General features: G+C 36.5%; 1 pseudogene across 1 annotated transcript; it reads left to right on the forward strand.

Moving 5' to 3' along the window:
- The first annotated feature begins 7,655 nt into the window (after positions 1 to 7,655).
- Positions 7,656 to 12,901, forward strand: LOC306886356 (solute carrier family 2, facilitated glucose transporter member 3-like; annotated as a pseudogene). Its single transcript has 8 exons — positions 7,656 to 7,670; positions 7,848 to 7,946; positions 8,584 to 8,744; positions 10,096 to 10,336; positions 10,465 to 10,602; positions 10,684 to 10,909; positions 12,380 to 12,484; positions 12,791 to 12,901. The product of its transcript is annotated as a solute carrier family 2, facilitated glucose transporter member 3-like (transcript).
- The last annotated feature ends 4,800 nt before the right edge of the window (positions 12,902 to 17,701 follow it).

Genomic DNA, 17,701 nt, shown 5'->3' on the forward strand with positions numbered 1-17,701 from the left:
GCAGCTGGGATACATGTGTCTAACACTGACACATGTGGCATTTGACTTTCAGTGTGAAGTTCAAAAGAATTTTATAATGATGCAGCTGCTTAGGGATGTGTACATGAAAGAGTGTGTGTGCGGGTGTTTTGCGGAGGAGGATAATAGATTTCCATTGTTCTTAAAGACCTTTCGACTCAAAAGATGTCAGAATGTCATTTTGAGTGGTTCCATGCTGTGTAACTTCAGTCTTGCTTTATTCATTAAAATATAGTAAATGAAGTCTTAAGTGATTAAGGGCCAGTTTTACTAAGCAGGGCAAATTAGCGCGAGAGCGCAGTTCCAAAACATCGCCGAATGGAGGGGAAATTTCTGCGGGTGATTTACTAATTTTACTGATTCACTATCCATCATGTTATGCCTGTTTCACACATACTCTGTTTTTTTTCGCACCCATGTTAACGGATTAGAGCAGAGCTTTTCAATTAGCTTCATTTGAGGGCCGGATTATCAAACAAGAAATTTGAAGGGGGCCAAGGGGGTGGGGGCCATCCTGATCTCTTTCTGAGGGACCTATAAATTATAAATTAAACAGAAATGTATAATCTATAAAAGGTTAAGATTAGTGCTCAATCGATTTACAAAAGTAATCACGCATTTCTCTGTAATTAATCATGATTAATCGCATATTTATATTGTCATCATTTCACACTGAACCTCCAAATTAATGTAGAAACAACATAAGGATAGTATATTTTAAATATGCTTTTAATGGCATCTTTTTACAAAGTAGCCTATTATTAATGAAGCATTAATGCCAATACTGCTACTGGTGTCTCTATTTTCCCTCAATTTTACCTATTAATAATAGCCAATCAACATAACAGTATAATTGAAAGCCATAATTTTTTTACATTTAATAGGCTTTGAAATATTAAGTGATTTTAAAACAATCTTCACATAAACTATAAATTGTATAAACTATACAGATGAATCTTTATTCAGCAACAAAAGTTAATCAGCGACTAGAGCAGTCCAGTGATTTCTCTTTTTCTTTTGTTCTTTGATTTCCATCAATGACAGACTTCAGGAGGTTTCACTTTAAAATCAGAGCTGTCTCTTTAAAACCTGATGCGCTACATGCTAATGACGCGGATCTGACACATATCCGATTTTCTCCAAACTCTTTACGGTCATTTAAGACTTTATTACTCATTTAAGACAAGGTAACTGGCCAAAACCGCGTATTTTGAAACAGTTGTGTGTTTTTGTCCGTCGAAGCGCTACTGGTGCGCTGTCTGAAAAGGCTCGGTGTATGCGTACAGCAGAACGCGCCATTGTCGCTTTTGAACAGCTAATCACGATGAGCTTGTCTTCGGAAAATATTATTTTATTCGCTTGTGTCAGAAACAGCGAATCTCTTTAAAAACTGGCTGTTGTTTTCACTACATTGCATTGTTATATTTCGTAAAATTTTTACCCGCCAACTGGCGACTGGCACTGTTACACTGTTCGCCAACGCTGATTTCTACTCGCATTTGGTGCTTGGCGAGTGTTAATTTTAGGTCTTGCTATATAACAACTATAAAGTCGCAATTAAAAAATTTAAAAATAAATAAAGAAAGAAAGAAAGAAAGAAAGAAAGAAAGAAAGAAGCCACAGTACGTTGAAAAGAACCGGAGGCCAAAAAAATTGAAGGTTTGCTAGATGTTTTGATAGACCTGGTATTGCGTGACTCCTAGTTAAGGGTTCCATGTCGTCTTTTATTTCCTGAAGCAAATTAAATATAACATGGTCTGGCATACCGTGTGTTCGGATAATGTGTTCATTTTAATAAATTAAAATGTGTGGAAAACCCCTTCTCATTTAAGACATGCGTTAAATAATGGCGCAAATACCAGTAATTTGATGAGCGCAAACGTTAGTAAAATGTGTTGCCTGATTCATTTCAATACTCCCCTCCCATAAATTTTGCATCTGAAAGGGAAACTCCTACTATAAGGTCAAACACAAAAATAACTGTCCAAGCCTTTTCAACGCTAATTCGTCACTGCGCGTCTTTAGTAAAACCTGACAGTACTATTTTAATGCTAAAAGACTGGCGCAAACTGTTAGTAAAACTGGCCCTAAATATAAACATGTTTATGTAATGAAGGAAAACAGTACAGAAATGTTTACTGTAAGTAGTCATTTAGTAGACTTAATTATTCATAGAATTACATTTATTGTAGGTTCACGTTATGGCTCTCTGCTTGCAGGAACTGAATCAGCAACCTTCTGATTATGAGCTCTAAACTTCACCCACAATGCCATTGTTAAATAATTTTGTTAAATTTAAGTTTTTCAAGGGACAAAAATTCCTTGATTTTACAGAATTATTATATATATATATATGTAATGAAATAAAACAATAAATACAATAAAATAATCAAAGCATTTCAGTAGTCCAGCACAAGTTTTGCCAAGACTTTTTAAAATGTCTCTCTTTCTTTCATAATAACCTGGAAGTCAACTGAAATTACTTTGAAAAGCATTCTCAGTTCGATTCTGAGTGTTTATTAATCAACAAAGAAGCAGCATGTGCATTTTTTATCACAGCTAAATTAATTTCAGCAGTCTAGTATATCAGCTACAGAAAACAATTTTATTATGTTACAAAAGACTCCTTTTGACGGGAAACAAGAAAACAGATTCGATTAAAAGAAATGGGCCATTTCATGTGTTGAATGCATTATTTTGACAGATTCAGTCTATATGTTGCGATTTACTAGTTTCAGTCCTTGTGTGAAATTAGGATCTTGCATAAACAGTTCTGCATGTGAAAAACCCTGTAAGCCATTATATAGCACATTAGAGCTCATGAAGGGCAGTCATTTAGACAATAATACCCTTAATAGTTAAAGCAAAATAGCATGTGAAATTGGAAAGGGGCATGTTAGGTCTTGCAGTGCGAGCCATTTGTGTCTAACACACTGCTGTCTGTCTGGAGCAGCACCTGCCAAACAGGCCGTGCTCTCCAGGGCCAGGGGTCACCTGCCAGGAGGCCTAGGAGTGAGGTCAAAGCTCATATCTCAGACAGGCATGTGTGATTGAGAACACAGCTGGACTAATCAGGGCAGGTGTCTGTCCCTTTTTTACCCTTCATCTTGATCAGAATAAAATACTATTGCTCACTGTGTAGTGCACAGTATATTTAAAAGTAAGTAAAACTGTTAAAAGTATGTGAAACATTTTTATGCCTCATTATGATTTTTACATAAAATATATGTATCATTTTGCACAGTCAAATATGTGTCACAAGGAAATGAGATATTTGGTGATAATTCTTTGATTCATTCATCACAATGAAAATAAAAGGTCAAGTTTAACATAATGTAAACAAACCTGTAAACTAAGTATTACATTCTGGCATTTAACTAATCTCACACATTGTGTGCTACAGATGTAATAGCCAAAATTATTATTGATTTTTGACTAGCAGATGATAAAACACACTAACTAAAGTCACTGACGACTCATTTTTGTATATGCTTTGTACAGGAAAGAAGCTCTCAAATTGTCTTCATATATAACATGTACACTACCGGTCAAACGTTTGGAATAATTGAGATTTCCTTAATGTTTATAAGAAGTGTCTTATGCTTACCAAGGCTGCTTTTACATGCAGTGTTGGCAAAAAATTGTTAGAATACCTGTCAGATCTGAAATTATTGACCTTTTTTCCCCTCCAAAACATGATTTCATTTCATAATGTTCATGAAGCATGCAGAAGTGAGTACTGTTTTTTATCCATTTTTATCTGTAATTGGTATGCCCGCCTTTTGCAGCATTTACAGCAGCACCTCTCTCTGGTATAGTGTCAGTATATTTCCTGAGAACTTCAACACTAATGTTATCACATGCCTTCTGCAACTCAAGCCAAAGGTTTTCCTTTGAATGTAGATCTGTGCAGTTTATTTTCTAACTCACCCCAAATTTGCTCGATGAGTTTGAGTTCCTGAAAAAGTATAAAGGTTTCAACAAAAAAATTAAGCACCAAAAACAGTTTTCAACATTGACAATTATAAGTATCATAATAACAGAGCACCAGTAATCATTGATAATAATTACCCATCAAATCAGCAGGATCTGAAGGATCATGTGACACTGATGACTGGAGTAAGGATGCTGAAAATTCAGCTTTGCATTATAGGAATAAATAATACTTTCAAATATATTAAAATAGAAAACAGTAATTGTAATCATATTTCACAATATGACTGTTTTTACTGTATTTTTTATCTCATGCGTTTGTCATTGGTGTATTCCATGCATGCATACATTTGTATACTCAGGACAGTATACATACTTTAAACATTAGAAATATTTCAAGTAGTATGCTGAACAGATTCAAACTCTCCCGATAGATGTCTTAAATATAACTAGCTAATTTTTGTACTTTTAATACAAACTCATTTGGGACTTCATACCCCTTTGGAATCAGCTCCAGAACATCTGTATTTTATCATATTTTGGATTGGAAGAGACTGTATTCTGATTGACTCCTAACTCCCCGTTTATTGCTATGGATCAACAATTTCACCAGTGCTGCCAGTTTGGAAAGTAAGGAAGAAGTTTCCTGCTTATGAATTTCAGTCATTTCTGTTGTAAAAAATATATATTGGTTATTAGGCCAGGCTTTTTTGTTCACACAATCCCCTTTCTTTGCAAATCATTATCCTTAGACCAGCCTCGTTCTAACTAGGAGTTTACTACAAATTCTATATTAAAGACATACAGTTATAAATTTTGTGGGTTTATTTCTTATGTTAAAGCTCATAAAAAAGAAAAGCCAATGAATATAATGTATGTATGGTCTATTAAAATTAAACAACAGCAACTGTACTGTACATCCATGCCAGTGTTTATCGAAGGGCAAGTCATTCTGTGTGAACGTGGGCCCCCTGTTGGGGAACAATTGAAAAAACATGAGTCCAATTTTACTGTTGGCATCTATCAGGAGAATAAAGTCAAAGTAATGTTGCACTAAAATACCAGCATTCTTAAAAACTCTTGAAATGAATTCAGTGAGTCAGTTTAATTAGAATTTGATCTAAACACAATGAAACACAAGAGCAGCCAAATAATGTTGTTTCTGCACCGAAAGCACTGAGTCACATGCTTGGGTGAGGAGGGCTGCAATGCGGCCTGGTTTACCTGGAACTCAGCAGGCCCGAGGGCACACAGAGGGCACTTTAACTTTATAGTGTTTTTACCCACTTTTATTATCATGCTGTTTCTGCCCACTTGTGATGTGGTCTGTGCACAGGAATGCCTCTTCACCTCTGTTCATTATCCCACTGTGTTTGGCCTCCCCTTTTTATTCTCTTAGATTGGCTGCACATATGAAGTACCCTGGGAATTCTTTGCATCCCAATTGGCTTCATTTCCTCAGTGCAGATGAAGTGTACAGTAAATCATGTTCTGAAGTCTTAATGAGTTGGTAAATCTGGCTACAGCAGCCCACATGTTCACTTCAAATTGGTTTGTTCTCTGTAGTAGTATGTTGCACACTGTAGCTCTCTGAGATGATTACTTATCTCAGAATTGAAACTTAATTAAATTCGAAAAGGATAGATGTGTAAAAGCGTAGATTAAGATACATTACTAATGTGTCACAGCACATTGCAACATATGAGAATTTTAATGGTTAGAAATGGAAATTCACACATTTGAAACAGGAACAGGAAATACCTGCCCGATCTCACGACAATTCGTACATATTTTACGCAGTGGCTAATTAGTTCGAATTCGAATGACCTCACTCGTACAAATTCATACGATTTTTGCTAAATCGTACGTATTTTACAAGTACAACAATTCGTATAAATTTGTACGAATGACCTACACCTAACCCCGTCCCTAAACCTACCCGTCAGAAAAATCGCACAAAAAACCTCGTACCTCGAACCTCACTCACATTTACATACATACATGTATTTTCATTTCAATTATAAATTATATTACTTGAAAAAAAATGTTTTGTCTTTTTTGTTTTTTTTATTAAACATGATTGATTTAGAGACTTAGAAATTGATTTAGAAGTTGTTTGTTTGAAATAAATATTTTTTTAAAATTCCACTTTCCAGATTTAGATAGAAAAACATTTTGAAAATGATATCTATTTAGTAAATTATAAAGTCATATGATCAGGTTTTTATATTCCATTATTTCATTGACTGACGTAATTGAGTGATTAAATGAAACGAAAATATAGAAATAAACATTTTAATGACTCATACATGAAATGTAACTTTATTTGAATAAAACCTCATGTTAGACAACAACTAACAGATTCTGTCTCTCCAAACAAAACAATATTGCTGATTATAGCACTCCCTCTATGCATTGTAGCATGAAGAAATATGTGGTTTGTGTAACAGATTTTATTATAATTATTCATTATTATTATTAGTATTTTCTGACTTTATTTATGCTGTAGTTGTTTTGTCATGAAGAGTTAGTTATTTATTGTCTTTTTTTATGTTAATTGTTGAGGTTTGTGTGTTAATTGTTTGATATCTATCTTAACAATGCATTTGAATGTAAAACAATAAATTAAATGTATTCTATTGGAAAATATCCCTTATGCTGGTCTGGTAAAAGGGCCAGAGCTCATTGAGCAGCAAATTTCACTGCTGGTTATACTCTGTATAATTGTGTATGTGACAAATAAAACTCTTGAATCTCTTGAATCTTGAATCTTGAAATGCTCATTGCTGCAATTCCATCAGACCCAGCTCAAATTCACCAGGCCGGTGTGAGTCCAGCATGGCTCCCAGGGGTCCCAGAGATGGTGGTGTGAGTCCTGGTAGGTGCAGGGGTGTGAGGGATGGGAGGAAAACGAGAAGTCGTGGGAATGGCTTGGGTGTGGGGGGTTTCAGAGACAGTTCGGGATAGATGGATGCCATTCTGCAGAACGCCGGTCTCCGGTGGTGCTAGTGAACAGTGAGGTGTAATTTCATGGATGAAGTCAAGACATTCACAAGACGTGCCAAGGAACAGTGAGGACATTTTTGAGCCACTGTCAGACACTTCTGAGCAGAGCTGTTGGCAACTGTTCCTGACAGATATATACCGGTAAGTGATATGTCATTCTGTTATTGAAGAGAACTGGTCAGTATTGTCACAGATACTTCACTGGTACTTCACAGATACTTCATTTTTGTCAGAAAAAAAACAAACAAAAACATCATCTATGTGTTATAAAGGACAGTACTGACTGCACAGTGCTTCCGATGCTCATGTTACTAACACTTTAACCATTATTTATAAAATTATTTATTTATTTTTCAGATATTATAGCATTCAAAATTCATATATATATATATATATATATTATTAATAATTGTTAATTATGAATCCTCTATAAGGGGATGCATCTCCCAATACTCATATCACTGGTTAACAAATGGACAATGAAGTTAATGAAGTTGAATCATTATATCATGAAGTTAAATTAAGCTTGTATAATATTTCAGCACACTAAACAACCAATTGAGCACCATAAAATTGTTTCAACAGTCTTCAAAGGCAATTTATTAAAATTTTATAAAGCATTGAATAAATTCTAGAAAAAAAAATTATGTAAAAATATTTTTCCCTTCATTTCAGGTGATGAGATTAATTCAAGACCAATGGCTTTAAAGGAGGTTAGTACATAGCTCCGTTATTCCTTCCTTCATCATAAACTGTAAACAAAATGTTTGCATATTGTTGTGTATATACAATATAGCTATACAGTTTATATAAGTGGATAGCTTGAACACTGAATATGCCTCATACTGTATGTGATTGCCCCGTTGAATTGATCAAGTCCTTGCACCCAGAATCAGCTGACCGTCCCGTTGCTGACCTCCATTGTGGCAGCGGTGCTCGGCTCGCTCCAGATAGGATACCACACAGGCAACATCAACGCCCCTGCCCGAGTGAGTAGAGTTGACTTTAGGGGCCAACGCTGGTTAGCATGGTTTCTCAGTTTACATACAAACTTCTCAGGGCCCTCATAAAACACTGAATAAACTTTACCAAGTCAGAGAATATTTCTCTTCAGCCAGCACTGGATTTGGAAGGCTTCATATTTGCGCACAGGTAGCTATGATGTCTAGCTTGTGTTGATTTATCATCTGTGTGTGGATGTAGTCCAGTTCCCTCCGGCCGGTTTTTTATTATGAAAACATTGGGACTGGTCTCAAGATATTAGTCATGTCTTTCAAGCAAGTGAAATGCACTTTCAGAGTAAAGAAAAATTGCTGGGTGCTCTGAGTTTCTGTCCACATTAACATTACGTATGCTGTTTGTTTGTTGATGTATTATGTAGTGTCTGAAATTAAAGTATTGACTCATTTAGTCCTTACTCAGACTCAAATTAAGATGCAGTATTTTTAAACCCAAATGGCTATATTTAATGTTCATGCACAACAGTTTTTTTTTTTTTTTTCTGAAACAAGTATGACTGTAGGAGTTTGCTATGTATTGCATATATATATTATCATCAAACTGCTTGTGTGAGCATGTAGCGAGGTGTGGCTTATGATTAATATTATTTTGGTTTTCTTCATTGAGGTCATTGAGGAGTTTTTCAACATGACATGGAGATCCAGACACAATCAGTCAATCCCAGACCACAGTCTCACATTCCTGTGGTCCCTCTCTGTTAGTATTAAGGACTTTGGAGCACTACTTGGATCATTGGGGGTCAAAGGTCTTGCCGACACCTTTGGGAGGTGAGAAAAGCTTTGTTTATCATAGACGTCCAGTCCACCTTCACAAAATGCCATTTGTGCATTAACATTAATTTATTTATTTGTTTGTTTGATTATCTTTTGGGCTGTATTATTATTATTATTATTATTATTATTATTGTTGTTGTTGTTGTTGTTGTTGTTGTTGTTGTTAACCACACTGCTATATCCCTGAAACATTTGTTTGCATTTAAAAAAATAAAATGAATGAATGAATGACCATGTTAAATTAAAATTACCATGTTTCTTTATAAATGTAGGTTTGAATGTTGATTTTTTTTGAATGAATGAATGACTGAATGAATGAAACAAACAAATTCATCTATGTGAATTGTTTCCCCTAACCAAAATAACATGACATGAGGGGCTTTCACACCATGTAGTTCTAGGAACTTAAGTCTAGGAACTAGCCAGCAGGGTATATAAGTGATATAAATGGTCAGTATCAGTGTACATATGAAATAGCTATGTAAAATACATACTTATAAACAGAACATTTTTATTTGTATTTAAGTGAAGTGAAGTGACATACTGCCAAGTATGGTGACCCATACTCAGAATTCGTGCTCTGCATTTAACCCATCCAACGTGCACACACACAGCAGTGAACACACACACACCGTGAACACACACCCGGAGCAGTGGGCAGCCATTTATGCTGCGGCGCCCGGGGAGCAGTTGGGGGTTCGGTGCCTTGCTCAAGGGCACCTCAGTCGTGGTATTGAGGGTGGAGAGAGCGCTGGACATCACTCCCCCCACCTACAATCCCTGCCGGCCGGAGACTCGAACCCGCAACCTTTGGATTACGAGTCCGACTCTCTAACCATTAGGCCACAACTTCAAAGTTGTCTCCAAATTTAAAGACACTTTAATAATTTTACTTCTTCACTATGTTATCAGAAACAACAAACATGAAAAGCTTATTAATACTTTGGAAAACAGCACCTATTCCTAAAAGTGTCCCACCCAGTTATCCAGTATGTACTTACATTTAAATTGATAATTTGATACAATGCACTTATTTGTGTGCATACATGTTTTTACAGTGTACTTATATTTTAAAAATATATATATAAAATACCTGCATGTTATTACATCTGTAATTCATTTCTGTAATTACATTTATAATTACACAGTTGACCCATCCCTTACACCTTAACCCACCCTTAAACCTACCTATACCCCCAAACCTGTCCCTAACCTTACCCGTATCCCACCTCAATAGCAGCAAAACTGTACATTGTATTTATTTTATTTTGATGTAAGTGCATAGTAGTTAAGGCCACCTAATATAAAGTGGGACCAATAATTCTATCAATACATTTCCTTGCAGGAGTAATGCTATTCTGATAGTGAATGCTTTATCTGTGGTGGGTGCCTCTCTGATGTTCATGAGCAAAGTCACAGCATCATTTGAAGTGCTTATTGTGGGTCGACTGATCTTTGGCTTGTTCTGTGGCCTGGTGATGAGCCTGAACCCACTGTACATCCAAGGTGTCTCACCTACAAATCTCCGTGGTGCCTTTGCAACTCTGAACCAGGTCTCCTTCACCTCAGGCATACTTCTGGGCATAGTGAGACACACCTGCTCCCATACCGTTTCCAGCTTTGTCCTTAATAGTTCTGCAAATCGTAAATAACTGAGGCCTGGATCTCATCAGTGCAACAATGTGCCTGATGGTTTGTTGTGTGTATATCTCAGGTGGTGGGCTTGGAAACGGTTTTAGGCACGGATAAATACTAGTCCCTGATGTTGTCTCTGCCCCTTATTCCTGCAACTCACTAGTGTATGAGCCTTCGTTTTTGCCCTGAAAGCCCACGCTACCTTTTCATCAACAGGGTGAGTTAATGACCATTATTTTGGGATAGTATGTTGACGTATTACTCACTTAGAACAGAAGTAAACTTGTAAAACATATAGTGTGATAAAGAGTTCGATCCAGCATCTTTCTTTCCATTACAGCCCTTAGAAGACTTCGGTGAAATCCAGAGATGGTGATGAAAGAAATAGAGGAGATGAGAGAGGAAGCAGCCCATAGTGAAACAGGAGTGACTGTGAGAGAATTCTCAGGAAGCGACGCTACAGGCAGCCTATAGTACTTGTGCTTATCATAAACTTGGGCAGCCAGTTATCTGGATTCAATGCGGTTGGTGTTTCGATTGAAAAATCATGCCTGAATGTCCATTATTGCGATATTTGATCTAAACTTCAATGTATTTCAAAATACAACTTATTTTTCTAGGCTATATAGAGATATCCATCATGGAGCCCTCTTTCCGTATTTTCATGAGTAACACTGTGTCTACACTGGACGCGAGCGGAGCGACAAAATACAATAGAACCCATTATCCAACTCATCCCATCAACAATAAGACCATAAACAACAATAATAATAATAATAATAATAAAGATTGATACAATTTTGCCATTGATGATGCTAGCTCTTCCTGAGGGCAGAAAGGGACTTCACCTGCGGAGACATTCCCACCCTACAGCCCACCTCACCCCCTCCCATTCAAGCACCCGTACCAGGTACACCAGCCTCTAGGATTTAAGGTTCATTATAATCATTCTCCTGCCTTCCACCCTCCCTGTATGCTACAGAGTGCACGCTCATCACCCAACTTTCTTGTTCTTATTATTCATCCATGTTCGTATCCTCTAGCCATCCCTACACATGCCATCGTCGACCAGTGGTGGCAGTGAAATGTGTTGATGCTCTGGATAGTTTTGTATGCATGTATATATGCAGAAGTTGTGTTAGAATAAGCTGATTTATGCCAAGCGTGACACTCCCAACATCTGAAGTGGGGTCTACTCATTACAGTAACCCAGATATCGAATGAGGTAAGGTGAAAGGGAAAAAAGTACTTTATACAATACATATAGTTTCAAAGCAGTTTCACGATAATAAAGAGGAACGTAACAGATGATGAAAATGTTGTCAAATATCAGACAAATTAACATTTCTCCTCTGGCCTAAATGAATGAAATTAACATTTCTCCTCTGGCCTAAATGAATGAACAGTTTGATTTAACTTAGTCATAATTAAATGTAAAACTTGTCAATTATCAGTGATATTTTTTGGCATGACTTACACACTACTTTTGTGTATGATTTAGTTGACACCTTTTGAGTACACTCTTAAAATAAAGGTGCTTCAAAAGGTTTGGTTCAAAAAACATTTTTGGTTCCACAAAGAACCATTCAGTCAAAGGTTCTTTAAAGAACCATCTCCTCCTTAACTTTTTATAATCTGAAGAACCTTCTTTCACCACAAAGAACTTTTTGTGAAACAGAAAGGTTCTTCAGATGTTAAAGGTTCTTTATGGAACCATTTTGACAAAAAGGTTCTTCTATGGCATCGTGAAGCCCCTTTATTTTTAAGAGTGTAACTGCACGGGGGGAAAAATCAAGAGTCATGATCTCAAGTTATAACAAGATGAATGTGCTTTCTTTCTAATGATATATGATTACAACACTGCCTGATTAATAGTCATGTTTTCTCACAATACAGGTTTCTTAAGACAGAGAATAAAGATTCTCCCATGGGTTTGCAAGCACAGCAAAACAGCCAAGAATAATGCTTTACCATGTCTCTTATTTTTCTTCCAGATCATTAATTATTCTACAAAAATGTTTGCCCAGTCCAATTTTGATGAAGCCAAATATCTGACACTAGGGGTGGGGGCCGTTAATGTGGCATTCACCATAGTAGCAGTGAGTATTCATTATATGATGTTCATGTTCCGTCAAGTCAGCATTTAAAGGATTTATGTATGTATGTATGTATTACTGGCCTGTACAGTGATTTACTGGCCTACTATATCAACAACAACAAAAAAAAAAAAGAGCCAGATTGAGATGACAAAATTTCCTGGTGCTCCACCAAGAGTGGGGTATCCACTTTATGAATGATAAACCCAATTTCTAGGTCTGTGATATGGCTTTTACAAGACTTTTGCAACTGAATTCAAAATAAAATAACCTTCTTGGACATTTTGTTTCTCTCTCTCTTCTCCAAAGTTCTTTTTGGTGGAGAGAGCAGGACGCAGGAAACTGTTGCTTACTGGATTTCTGTCACTAGTGGTCTGCAACCTACTTACATCTACGATAGAAGCTGCAAGCCAAGTTTAAGAAATCATACTACCAAACAATTTGACTGACGACATTGACAGGTATATTAACAGTGAAAGTTTTTCATAGTTATTTGTAAGGAAAGCCATGTAGCATGGTTTCACTGTATAAGCATTCCCTGAGACATTTGCAATATGCTTAATTTCTCCTTAATTATTTTCTCATTTAAATGTTGAAAGAACATGTGAATATAATTGTAAACTTGAAATAAAAGATTTAGCATTACAGCATTTTGCTCCACTTTAGTAAGAAGTGCTACGCATTGCTCTAATTTGCCTCTCTCGTTGTTTTCTTAACAAAATTGGAAACATCCAGAGTCCCTGCAAACTGATGAATGAAGGTGAATTTCATAACAGCCTTTGTAAAAGAGAATATTGAGGACATGACATTGTGGACATCTTGTGAACTCCAAGGAGAAGCTTGGAATTGCTATAGTATCTTGTTTCATGTTGTCTATAACAAAGTAATTACAAGATTACAAGAACAGAGAGAGTTTCTCGTTAGCAGAACCCATTAAAAACAAATATTAGAACAAATACACTCTTCACGGTGAAAAAATGAAATGCACTCGAAAGAAGCCACAGAGTTTTACAGCTCAATTAAGTAGACCTGTAAAATACAGCAGCATTTCTTAACAGTCCAGTAATGAGAACCGTTTGAAACTGTCAGCTTTCGTGAGGAGATTTTGTCACTTACTCATTTGCGCTTGTTATAACTAATTATCTAATAAGACAATCACCAGACATATTTAATCTAATGTAAGCTGCCAGTTACTTATAATATATATATACTTATAATATATATATATATCCCTTTATATATATATATTATACTTGACTGAAAAATAATGGTAAGTGTAATGGAATGCTATGCCTAACACAGTTGAATGTCATAGTGATGTCACATCCTGTGCTTCCCCATTAAAGCCTTGCCAGTTTCTGCAATTGTGCCATGTTTAGTCTAACCAAAGAACTAACATGATTATACTAATAATCATCAAACTGATCATTCTGCAGCATATTTCAGGTTTATTAAGCTCACACTGTTTATTAATCCTTTGGACTTAACTGAAACCCCAATCTAACTCATTTTATTATTATTTGCAGAAGCCAGTGATGTTACACAGACGCCAATATTAAGGGCTCCACAGGGTGAATCTGCAGTAATGGACTGCAATCATACTAAAGGTGGACTCTATTTCTACATGTATTGGTTTCGACAACGGCAGGGAGAAACCATGAGACTCATTGCTTTTACAAGTACAACCGACAATCCAGACTTTGGTGAATTCTCTGATGAAAAATACTCAGCGGAAAAGACTGTAGCTGAGAGAGGGTCTTTCACAGTGAAGAAGCTGCAGCCTGATGACAGCGGTGTGTATTTCTGTGCAGTGAGTGAACACAGTGACACAGACTGACTGTGCTGCTGTACAAAAACCTCAAATGTTCATGCTCCCTAAACACAGAACAGGTGCTGTGACAGGTGTAAATAATGATAATGACATTTTGTTCAAATTATGATCTTAAGAAAATCGGCATAAAATTTCATATGACTTTGCAGTGTTTAAGCCACAAAATGTCATATAATGACTGTGACCACCAGCTTCCAAATTATATTAAATAATAATAAATATTATTATAAAATACCTTTTTCTGCAAGTTTCATGGCAACAACTGTCTTCATGAATGTGTCACTGAATCATTTACCTAACTGATTTGTTCAAAAGCACTAAATCATTCAACAGGAACAAAAGAGTATATTAGGATAAATAACTCTATCATGTTAAACTGCACACATCATTACACAATTGCATCACTTTATTATTATTAGCTACAAAAGGAATGTCACATTCACAAGAGTGTGTTATAGCCATATATCAGCAATGCTGTAATAATTATCACACAATCTTTCTGCTTCCTTACCTGCAGGACTCGATGGAGGCAGGATGACTGCATGAACAGTTTAACAATCTTATATTTAGCCACTTGCATTTAAGACACAATATCAGTGGAAACTTTGTCTGTTTTTGCCCCATTAATGAAATCAGTTCCAAACAAAGCCACAGAAGAGCCTTTGCAACAATAAACAACACAGTCAGGGTTGAGCCACAATATGACATGAATCCAGCAGATGGTGCTAAAGGCTAACATTTACTGTATAGTACAGAAGTAGTGGCTCACATACTGTGTAACCGTGACCTTACATCAATCAGAGTCACGTGATGAGAGTCACCTCATGGAACATTTATGTGTTCATCATAGTACAGGTGCTAGGTTTGGTTTTTGGTACCCCAGTTCTCTTTAAATTCTAATAAAATCCAATTAGTGTTTTTTTAACAGCGGTTCCTGTTCAGGCAATTGAACACAATGAACACATCTATACATCTATAATCTTTCACCACTAGGCTAAAACACCCAACTCCACATTTAGTTTATTTAAGCCTCAAGACTCTCCTATGTTCAGTTATTCATTATGATTTTTCTTTTTATATATATATTTGTGTCACTACGACGGCCTGATGCTATGTATAAGATATTGACATTTCAGCACATCTCAATGTACAGTAAATAGGCCTACTGCATTTTTCTAGATAAAACATAATACACAATTAATTTGCCATTAATTACTATTATAATGTGATGCAATTGTGATGTCACATCCGGTGCCTCACCATTAAAGCACTCGTTACTTCCCTTCTGTATTCATGATATTTCTAATCTAGGTAGAGAACTAATATTATTACACTAATATCCTTTAAACCGACAATTCTGCAACATACTTCAGGTTATATATCAGGTCTTATATCATTGTTTTGGAGTTAATATTAAACATGAGATATTAAATCATTTATTATTTACAGTTTTTTCAACTGCTTAGACACATTTTCAAAACTTTGCCTCTTATTTTCAAAATGTTGCATACAAATCCAAGAATTGCGCACACAAAATGCAAAATGCCTCACATCTCTGAAAAATGAAGCATTGCATTCAAAATATCACAATCACATCTCAAAAGCAAACATTTGCAAACTCCTTTGCCATAATATGAATTCCTGGTAGATTTTTGTGTGTTACATAGAGAATTGTGTGTTGTGTTTTGCAAAAAGTGTTTTATGAAATCGAAAACTGAGTCAAAGGCTGAGAATTAGTGTGTGGTTTTGCAGATTTGGTGTGTGCTTCTGCTGTTTGAGTGTCAGCTTTCAGAGATTGTGTGACAAGTGAAGATTATGTGTGTAAGGAGTTGAAAAAAACTGTAATATTAAAATGAGTTTGATTCTTTCTTGATTTTTTTTTTTTCAGAAGACAGTGATGTTACACATGCATACTCCAACATTATGGCTTCCAGAGGGTGAATCTACACAAATACACCCCAAAATACTTTATTATGCATGCGATCAGCCTTTAAATTATCTTCAAAAACATATAGGAATGAATGAATGAATGAATGAATAAATGTAGTATATGTGTGTGTGTGTGTGTGTGTGTGTGTGTGTGTCTGTCTGTGTGTGTGTGTGTGTGTGTGTGTGTGTGTGTGTGTGTGTGTGTGTGTGTGTGTGTGCGCGCGCGTGTGTGTGTGTGTGCGCGCGCGTGTGTGTGTGTGTGTGTGTGTATACACTCACCGGCCACTTTATTAGGTACACCTATTCAATTACTTGATAACACAAATTGCTAATCAGCCAATCACATGGCAGCAACTCAATGCATTTAGGCATCTAGATGACTAATGAAGATGACTTGCTGAAGTTCAAACCAAGAAGGGGGAAGAAAGGGGATTTAAGTGACTTTGAACGTGGAATGATTGTTGGTGCCAGACGGGCTGGTCTGAGTATTTCAAAAACTGCTGATCTACTGGGATTTCCAGACATAACCATCTCTAGGGTTTACAGAGAATGGTCTGAAAAAGAGAAAATATCCAGTGAGCGGCAGTTGTGTGGACGAAAATGCCTTGTTGAAGTCAGAGGTGAGAGGAGAATGGGCAGACTGGTTAGAGATGATAGAAAGGCAACAGTAACTCAAATAACCACTCGTTACAATCAAGGCATGCAGAATGCCATCTCTGAACGCACAACACATCGAACCCTGAAGCAGATGGGCTACAGCAGCAGAAGACCACACCGGGTGCCGCTCCTGTCAGCTAAGAACAGGAGACAGAGGCTACAATTCGCACAGTCTCACCACAATTGGACAATAGAAGATTAGAAAAACGTTGCCTGGTCTGATGAGTCTCGATTTCTGCTGCAACATTCAGATGGTAGGGTCCGAATTTGACATAAAGAACATGAAAGGAGATCTGTGGAGATCTGGTGGAGATCTGAGGAGAACTGGCCCCCCGACTGAGCCTGGTTTCTCCCAAGGTTTTTTTTTCTCCATTCTGTCACAGATGGAGTTTTGGTTCCTTGCCGCTGTCACCTCTGGCTTGCTCAGTTGGGGACACTTAATTTCTAGTGATTATTGTCAATTTGATTTTGCAGATACTATTTAAGCTAAACTGATCTAGACAATGACATCTCTGAATTCAATAATGAAATGCCTTAACTGAAAATTGAGTGTTTAATCTTGTTTTTATACATTACTGACACTCTATCCTCCAATTTGATACTGATAAGTGCTTTGACACAATCTGTATTGTTAAAAGCGCTATATAAATAAAGGTGACTTGACTTGACTTGAAAGCATGGATCCATCCTGCCTTGTCTCAAAGGTTCAGGCTGGTGGTGGTGTAATGGTGTGGGGGATATTTTCTTGGCACACTTTGGGCCCCTTAGTACCAATTGAGCATCGTTTAAACGCCTACCTGAGT

This window comes from Barbus barbus (genome assembly GCF_936440315.1).
Source record: "Barbus barbus genome assembly, chromosome: 20".
Lineage (NCBI taxonomy): Eukaryota > Metazoa > Chordata > Actinopteri > Cypriniformes > Cyprinidae > Barbus > Barbus barbus.